General features: G+C 35.0%; 1 non-coding gene across 1 annotated transcript; it reads right to left on the bottom strand.

Annotated features, from left to right (window-relative positions):
• Nucleotides 1-7,831: 7,831 nt before the first annotated feature.
• Nucleotides 7,832-7,938, bottom strand: LOC112090066. Its single transcript, XR_002901425.1, has one exon. It is a non-coding gene; the product is annotated as a small nucleolar RNA R71 (small nucleolar RNA).
• Between the last annotated feature and the right edge of the window lie 1,486 nt (nucleotides 7,939-9,424).

Genomic DNA, 9,424 nt, shown 5'->3' with positions numbered 1-9,424 from the left:
GGATCAAATCGGCTCTCGAGAAAGCGCTTGATAAAAAAAGACCACGTAAAGATCACAAGTGCTCCAACTGTAACCAGTCTGGTCACAACAGCAAGACGTGTCATCTCGACAATTGATATTTTACGTAAACGTTTTCGTTTTTTACATTGTTTTTGTTTCGAAAATAACATCTTGGCAAACTTGTTAACGATATTTAAGTTTACCATCAAGTGCAATAAACCTATCATTATGAGAAATATGTCTGACAAATAATTCATTTAAGAATTTCATACGATGCTACATCTGAAACTTTCGAAAACAGATACAATTTCCTTTATGTCGTTTTTGAGGTCATGGATCTCCTGTTTGATATCCGCCAGATCATTCAAAATCATCGATTGCTGCTTCGTGATTACCTCCAATTCCTCAGCGTGTGCTTCGTCGAACCACTTGAAAACATGATCTGTACTTGAAAACACGAGGAATTTGTACGTACCATCAAGAATTAATCATCTTCCACACTGTCGAAATCAAAAAAAAAACAGTGAGAAATCCGGGTTGAACTTACCACCAGAATAGATGAAACAAGTCGTCTACTTTGCTGGAAACTTTATGCGGACCGAATTCCGGGAGGAAGACAGCCAAAATCGCCACAGAAATCGCAAGTATACGGCGGCTAGGGCAGAAAGAGGTGCTCGGGGTTTCAAATGATAGTTTTTAGGTTTTTTAGCTTTAAAAATCGTGGAGAGAGATTCTAGGAGAAATGATGATTTTTCTGAAAAATTTTGGAAAGAAAATCTTCCATATTCTTGTCGATATTACCCAGAATTTAGAGAAATTTTTTATTTTTTTTATAACTTAATTGATGACTGTGTAATTAACTCATTTTCTTTTGAAAAAATAAATCAAAATGGCATAACTGTGAATATCAACTCTAAACCACGGTTTTGTGGTCTTTCTTATAAAGATTAAAGTCATTCTAGTAAAACTAGAAATCTAGAGTCAATCTAGTAATATTTCCTAAAATTAGAGTCAATCTAGCACATTTCTCTGTATTATATATGTAGTATATATCTTATTTATTACTAATAAAAGTTGAAGCTAAATGCCTTTAAAAATTTCCACATATGATTAAAAAGGATAATTCTATTGATCCACATCAATATTTAAAATTAAAAAGGTTAACAAATTTTAATAAGGAGGATTACTACACTAACCTTAGAAAGTATCTATATTACTTGTTTGGCGCACTTTTATTTTTTTTACAAAACTAACCTAGCATACCCAAAACACCCTTTTGACCTTTGTTGAAAAAAACATAATTACGAAAATGCCATTAATTTTTTAATGCCACGTAGGCAAAATATAGCGCTGAAAATTTGATAAGTCTACCAGGCTTTGACGGTAGACTTATCAAATTTTGGTCAACGCAAAAATTTTGTCAGTAGAGTTATTAGGTCGATGGTAGATTTATTCGAGAGTTGGTAGAGTTTACAAATGTTGGTAGAGTTTACAAATGTTGGTAGACTTATCATGGTAGAGTTTTGATGATGAGAGGTAGATTTATTATGTTTTGGTAGATTTGTTGTTATAAATGGCAGACTTGTCAAACGTGTTGGTAGATTTGTTAAAGAAAGCGTTGACTTTGTCGCATAGTTGACTTTATCGGTAGATTTATTGACAATGAGGTAGATTTAATTTCTAAGTTGGTAGACTTATGTCCTTTGGCAGTAGACTTATGTGAAAAAAGTTGTCAATATGTGACGGTAGATATATTTGTTTCATGGTAGAGTTATATTTAGTTGGTAGATTTTTTGCTTTTGTGGTAGATATGTTTGTTTGTGGTAGATTTAAATTCAAGTAAAATTCCGGTGAGTGGTAGATTATTTGTTACATGAGGTAAATTTACAAAATGTTGGTAGATTTATTGTTTTTTGTGGTAGATATGTTTGTTGTGTGGTAGATTTAAATTGAAATAAAATTTCTTCCGGTAAGTGGTAGATTATTTGCTACATGAAGTAGACTTACAGAATGTTGGTAGATTTGTTTGTCAGTTTGGTAGAGTTTATGTAATCTGGTAGAGTTATTGTACGTATGGTAGACTTCTTATAATAATCATGTGGTAGATTAATTAAGTTTGGTATTTACAAAGATAACCTCGATCTGGTAGACATATGAGGTGCTTATGGTAGACTTGTTTCTATGGTAGAGTTATTTTCCATGCTTGAGGTGGACTTAGTTGTTAATGTTTGGCAGACATTTGACTTTTTGGATTGAAATTACTTTTTTGTCCTAAATATATTCTCCTATCTACGAAAAAACCAGCGGTTTGGTAGACTTGTTTTGGAATGTTGTATGTTAAACAGGTTTCGTACATATGGTAAACTTGTTCCATGGTTATATTTGACTTGGTTTTGTTACCATTGACGTTTTCTTTGCATGAGTTTGCTAAGATTATGTCGGTTAACTGTGATTCGATCACAGATGAGTATTGTTCTTTACGATATAGATGCCATAATCAATGATCAAAAATTTCTAACATGAATATTTTTTCTATGATATATCTTTTCTCTAAGATAACTTTACTTTTCATATTAACTTTGAACATATATGTCATATTTGTAATAACCATCTCTTAACTTATGATCTTTTGATTTTTATTTTTGAATATTTGTTACATTTAACTCTATTTACATAAACTTTTACAACATCACAATGTCAAATGATTTCAGTTATGATATACATCATAATGAAAGTAAAGAAATAAATTAAATTGAATAATAACATTACTAGCAAATGTGATAAAAATGTGAAATGTCTGGATCAATGTTTTACGACAAATATAATTTGAAAACAAAAATATTATCATTCAAAATCTAATTATCATTTTTACAAATTCAAATATAGATATACCATCAATTTAATAATAAATCTACCATCATTTCAAAACAAATCTACCAAATGTAAATCTACAATTCATAGTAAAACATGTCGGATCGGTGCTGGATATCCCATCAAAGATTTGTTCACCATGGCAAAGTCCATAATCTGTCAGAAAAAAATAAACAAATATTGTTATCTATATATAAAATTCAAATATAAACGACTGATAAATCTACCATAAATAACTAATAAATCTACCAAATTCAAATAAGTTATCATTAAATGACTAATAAATCTACCAAACCACATCGTTTTACAAATAAGTGTATCATTTGATGACTAATAAATCTACCAAACGACATCGTTTTTTAAAATAATTTTACCATCAAATAACTAATAAATCTACCAACCACATTTCGTTTTCTAAATATATCTACCATCAATAACTAATAATCTACCAACTACATACCGTTTTTCAAATAAATCTACCATCACACATTATGACTTTACAACCAAAAAAATACAAAATCGATTTCCAAATATATCTACCAAACGTACCTGAAAAAAAAATCTATGCCGCCGACCATTCCATTGAAACAACGTCTATCCACTGTGGTTGTGTGCAACGCGGCGAGAATGCTGCTTAAGAGTCACCGCCAACTGCCACATCTCCATAGTTTATCGTTGATATTAGATCCAAAAACTTAGATCTAGAAAAAAATCAAAGAATTCGAAAAAATGAAAAAAAAACTCAGATAATAGCAGAATGAATTGTAGAAACCATAGGAAGATCTAGATCTCCGAGCTTGGAAACGTTGGAGGCTTCTTGATACAAAAAATCGGTAGAACTAGTTGTGTTTTTCTCGATCTGAAACATCGAAGCTTTGAAGTTCATAAAGAATACATATTCATACAACAAAATTTAACAAAACAAAAGAAAAGATAAAGAGGAGAGCAAGAGATGAATGAAAAGGTTAAGAAGAAGAGCAGCTCCATGGGAGAAAAAAAACGGCGCAGGAGAAAAAGAGAGAGAAGAAGATGAATTAGGGTTTTTTTTTTAGTTTTTGGTTTTGTATTTTTTTTTTGCTTTTTTTGTTTTAAAAAAATATTTTTTTTTCGTCAGAAAAAATTTCGATTTTTTAAAAAGTTTTTTTGAAATTAAAGTTTTTTCGAAAAAAAAATTTATAAAAAAAAATCATAATGGTATTTTCGTAATAATATTCAACATCTGGATAAAATAGACTTAAACCAACTTTATAAGGTTAGTCTAGTAAGCCCTTCAATATGTTAGGCTAGGTTTGTCATTTCATTAACCTTAAAGGCTAGTCTGAGGAATTTTCACATTTTAATATTACTAGGTTTGGCTCCGGGTTACGCCCGGGTTTTTCATTAATCTTTTTTTAGTTTTAAATTAGTTTTAAGTTATAATTTGTTTTTTGAGTATATACAACACATATATGTATAATGTGTTCATACTTGCATATTATAGAAATGCATATCATTAGATGAATGCAAAATTATTAGAAAGTATAACCAACATTATATATATAAAATGTTGTAGTTATGGCAAATGTTTTGTGGAGTTAACAACTTCAGTAGTATATAAATATACCATTGGAAACTATAAAAATAATACTTTCCCTTATCATGACTTTTTGACAAATTACTAATCTGTAGATAATAGCTTGTAGCTTAAAAAATGATAGACTAATTAGGTAATTATAAGTAAAAAAATATAAACCTAACACAAAAATTGATGCTGCAATACTAAAAAATTGAACAAAAACCAAAAGCACACCAAACTAAATCAGAGCAAACCAACTCAAACTTCTGCCATCCAAAAAATGAGGCAGCATTTACTTTACTATATAAGTCATTTATCTGCAAATGGTTTAAATCATGAGGCAGAAAAGTGGCGAGTATTCATGTTTCTAATGGACTTTAGCTGCTTAGTATGATGACCTGTACCTAAAACGTTTTTTTTTTAATCATCGTAACCATAGCAGTATTTCTTCGTTTTTGTTATTTTCGTCTTGAGTTTCACTTACTTGACCATGTGATGATATTTGATCAAGGCCCCTTTAATATATCATGTGGCATAAAAGAGGAGAAAGGTCAATTCACAATATATCACTTGACTATAACGTTTATTTGTTCAATTTTCTAAATATAACATTTTATATCGAAGCATAATGAAATAATGTAGAAGCAAAAAACATTATAAAACATGTGATTTCGTCTCCACATGAGATGTAATTACGTTGAAACTTATTTGTCTGGATCGTGAGACCATAAGTATTTTTTCATGTCCCTTTTGGTATCACAAAGCCTCTCATAGTTTTGTATTAGATATTTATTTGAAAATTAAGACTACATGAGCTAATTTTAATCACTCACATCGATCTGGCTAAAACTAACTGATAACACCGGATTTTGACCATTTTTATGGATCATTTTAATATTTTTTACAGGTGTTTTAACTCTATTTTCAAAGGTTTTTAAAAGATTTCTATGTTTCCAAATTTTAAAAGACTTTTCAGGTAATTTGGGATAAAAAGACTCTTTTGGATAAATGCAGACCGTCAGAACTCTCATGGAGAGACGAAGACCTTCTCACTGTCTGATCACCCTCAAAATTGGACAACTTATAGAAGAATCAACCAGCTTTCAAATGCACTTGGTTTGGAGACATTCCAACGGTTGGATCTCAAGATATTTCATTAGCCCCGGAGCCATTCGGAGTCGGTCAGCAACTCACTTGACCGCAGCCAACAAGCTATTTGCCGCGGTCAGAAGCTTCCTGACCGCGGCCAACAAGCCAATTGCCGCGGTCACAGCACTCTCGACCGCGGCAATCAATCTCCGAGTTAAAGCCCACTTATCTGAAGCCCAAAGTCATTCTCAGTCTCAATTCCGGAACCCTAGAGACCATGGAGTATTGGAGACTATAAATACATGTCATTTAGGTCGTTTTTAGAGAAAAAACTTGATACTTTACAGAAACCCTTTTCCTTTAGCCGTTTTTATGAGATTTTTGTAGAAGATTGTTCAAGTCCGAGTTCTTCAATAGAGAAGCTTTCTTTATCTCTTTTCTTTACTGTTTTTCATTACTTTTATTAAAACCAATGATGATGTCGAACTCAGCCATGTCTGAGTAGATCCCGAGTTGGGCTTAGGGTTCCCGAAAGGGGCTCTCATAATCGATTAAGACATCTAGGTTTATGGATCTGGGATTTCGACCTGTTCTCTATTTATTCTTGTTCTTATTGCATGTATGCTTGATTGATCACCTAGTATCTGATCTAGATAGTTAGTGTTGCGAAAGTTTTCATTAAGTATCAGCCCTAGAATGAAACAGGCGATTTTTCCGTAGGAGTGGAAACCTACCTGCGGCGAGATCGTGAGTATTGACGAGTCTTGTGCAGCTCTTGCGTTCTCTCCCTTCCAGGGCCAGAGTGGAAACCTACTGGTCAGGGTTGCGAGAAACAGTTGGTTATGATCACGACAGTGACGTAGTCATACCGCCGTACTCTAGCTCTAGAACCCATATATCGTTATCTGTCAATCCCAATCTATCTACCTTAGTGTTAAAACCGATTATGATCCCTTAGAGTTCCCAAAAGCTCATAGTTCCCAAAAGTTCCCAAACCCATAGTTTTCAATTCCATCGATTTTTACTTGCTTTCTTAGACCTGCATTTCAATTTCCTTAGTTCATTATTTACTTGCTTTATTTAAATTTCATGCGATATCTTACTTGTCTTATTAGTCTTTCATTCGATATTTGCCTATTCTAATTGCATTCCATTCGATTTTCTTACCTGCTTTTTAGGATAGATTTATTTGCTTTCTTTTCTTTAGTTTAATTCGCAAGAAAAACAACCAACCTTTAAAACCAATTTAGTCTAGACATAAAGTTAAAAACCGTAGAAGAATACCAGGCACACAAATCTCTGTGGATTCGATCCCTAAATACTACAACTGATTAGCTGTGCACTTGCGGCTTTCATTTGTTTTGTTAAGGGTAAAACTTGTTCCCTCACGTAGTTGACACGAACGTCATCAAATTTTTGGCGCCGTTGCCGGGGATTTGTTTCGCTGCCTTTTGCTATTTTTCTTGTTTTAACTTCTGTTCTAGACACCTGATCTCTAGTTCTTTCTTAAAGTTTTTCTGAACTATCTTTCCCTTCTTTTGTTTTTCTCTGAATTGCATGAATACCAGGCGTAGACCTGCATGAGACATTCCAATTCTAGACGAGATAGACAGACACGAAAGAGAACTTCGAAGACTTAGACGAACGCAAGGAATGGCCAACGACGACCAGCCTGGAGATCCTATTAATCGAAATTTAAATATGGACCAAGACGGGTCCGAACATGGAGAAAACGAAGAGAATGATCATACAGAGGGTGATCATGCTCGACAAGATGGAGAGGAGGATGAGATTCTTCCAAGAAACCACCAGAACCGAGAGAGAGAAGGACGTGAAGACCTTGATCCACCCATCAATGCAGCCGGTGGTGACCACCCAGCAATGCAGCCGAATGAACGCATTCACCGCCCCATTCCGCCAGCAAATCAACACCGAAGACAAGCCAGGAACCATCGCATAGCTGATTTTGATGCACCTACTCAAAATTTTCAGAATCGATCTGCGATTCAAGTACCATTTCCGAACCGGAATGAGTTTGAAGTCAAACCTCAAATCATCTCATTGGTGAAGCAAAACCAGTTCCATGGAGTTCCTTCTGAGCACCCAATGGACCATATCGAGCTTTTTGAAGAAATTTGCAGCATGATGAGAACAAACCAAGTTCCACATGACTATTTAAAGTGTAAGTTGTTCCCTTTTTCATTAGCAGATAAAGCTCACCGTTGGTTGAAGTCTTTGCCTGCAGGATCGATTACTAATTGGGAAGAATGTAGAACTGCTTTCCTAAACCACTTCTACACTAAGTCAAGGTCAAACAATTTGAGAACGAAGATCTCAACCTTTCAACAAGGGCAAACTGAATCTTTCTATGAAGCTTGGGAACGTTTTAAGGAGTATGAACGTGATTGCCCTAACCATGGATTTCATGGATCAAGCCTGCTGAGCACATTTTACCGAGGTTTGCAACCAAAATACAAACTTTCACTTGATACAGCTAGCAATGGAGATTTTGGGCAAAAGACGATAACCCAAGGAAGAGCTCTCATCGAAGATTTGGCTCAAGCCAATAGCAATGACTGTCCTGAATACGATCGATCGATGAAGCAAGCCGGAACAGACAACAAGGAGATAATCGAGTTGAAGAACATGGTGAGCCAGCTTCTGAAGAGCAACAATCGCCCGATCCATGCCTGTGAAACCAACAATGGCGCAGAAGAGGAAGTACCTAGTGATATCGATCACATTAATCAAGCATTTCAAGAAGAAGATGTGAACTACGTAGGAGCACTGGTGCCATACCAAAATCGCTCCAACAACAACTTCAACAACAACTTCCGGAATGCAAATTACAACAATCTCTCTTACCGCAATCCAAATGTGGAGAATCCTCAAGATCAGTACTACCCACCTCAGCAAAAATCCTTCCAAAACAAGTTTCAAGGTGGAAACTTTGGAGGAATAGTACCATATCAACCGCGACAGCCATATAACTACCAAGGTACGGGTTTTAACAATCAATTTGTACAACAGCAGGGAGTCACAACGAACCAGCTAGCTTCACAAATCGGTAGACTTGAACAGTCAATCCAACAGCTTGTTATGACGAACGAAAAAGCATCTAAAGACGTGAACGTGAAAGTGGACTGCATGTACAATGATCTGAATGGTAAGTTTGAATCTTTATCTTCGCATGTAAAAAAATTAGATGTGCAAGTCGCCCAAACAGCCGACTATATGAAGAGGCAAAGTGGAGTTCTTCCAGGAAGAGTTGAAGATAACCCTAAGAAGTTTTGCAACGCCATAACCACATTGCCCGAAGAAGAGGCCGGAACCGATGGAAAGAAAGAAGAAACCCCAATCTTTGTACCACTGTACAAGGATATCGATCCCAAGCAGCCACCGTTTAAGGTACCTGAACGATCACCGTTTCAAAGGCTTACCAATGATCCGAGACGTTTTGTTTTCCAGTGTTTCATTTCAGGAATCAAGTTTACAGACTGCTTGTGCGATTCCGGAGCCAATGTCAACATCATGTCTAAGACATTTGCCAAAAAATTGGGCATAAAAACCTTAAGGACATCGACGGTTAAGGTTATCTTTGGAGATTCATCTCAAAAAGATACTGAAGGGGCGATTCATGATCTACAAGTTCTAGTGGGAGATAAGATTGTTCCAGCAGATTTCCAAGTCCTGGAGATGGATAAAGACAAGGAGAGGCCACTAATTTTTGGGAGACTATTCCTAGCTACAATATGAGCAATTATCGATCACGCAAACCCGCATGCTGTTTTCCTCAATGTGGACCGAAAAAGGTACTATCCTACTATCTTAGATGAATTTCCAAGTAAAGGAAACAGGCCAAAAGAGAAAGAAAAGGAGAAGCCGAAAGTTTTTGCAAAGATCAAGATC

This window comes from Eutrema salsugineum, unplaced genomic scaffold (genome assembly GCF_000478725.1).
Source record: "Eutrema salsugineum unplaced genomic scaffold, Eutsalg1_0 scaffold_11, whole genome shotgun sequence".
Lineage (NCBI taxonomy): Eukaryota > Viridiplantae > Streptophyta > Magnoliopsida > Brassicales > Brassicaceae > Eutrema > Eutrema salsugineum.
Note: the sequence above shows the minus strand (reverse complement) of the source record. Positions and strands in the feature narration are given on the sequence as shown.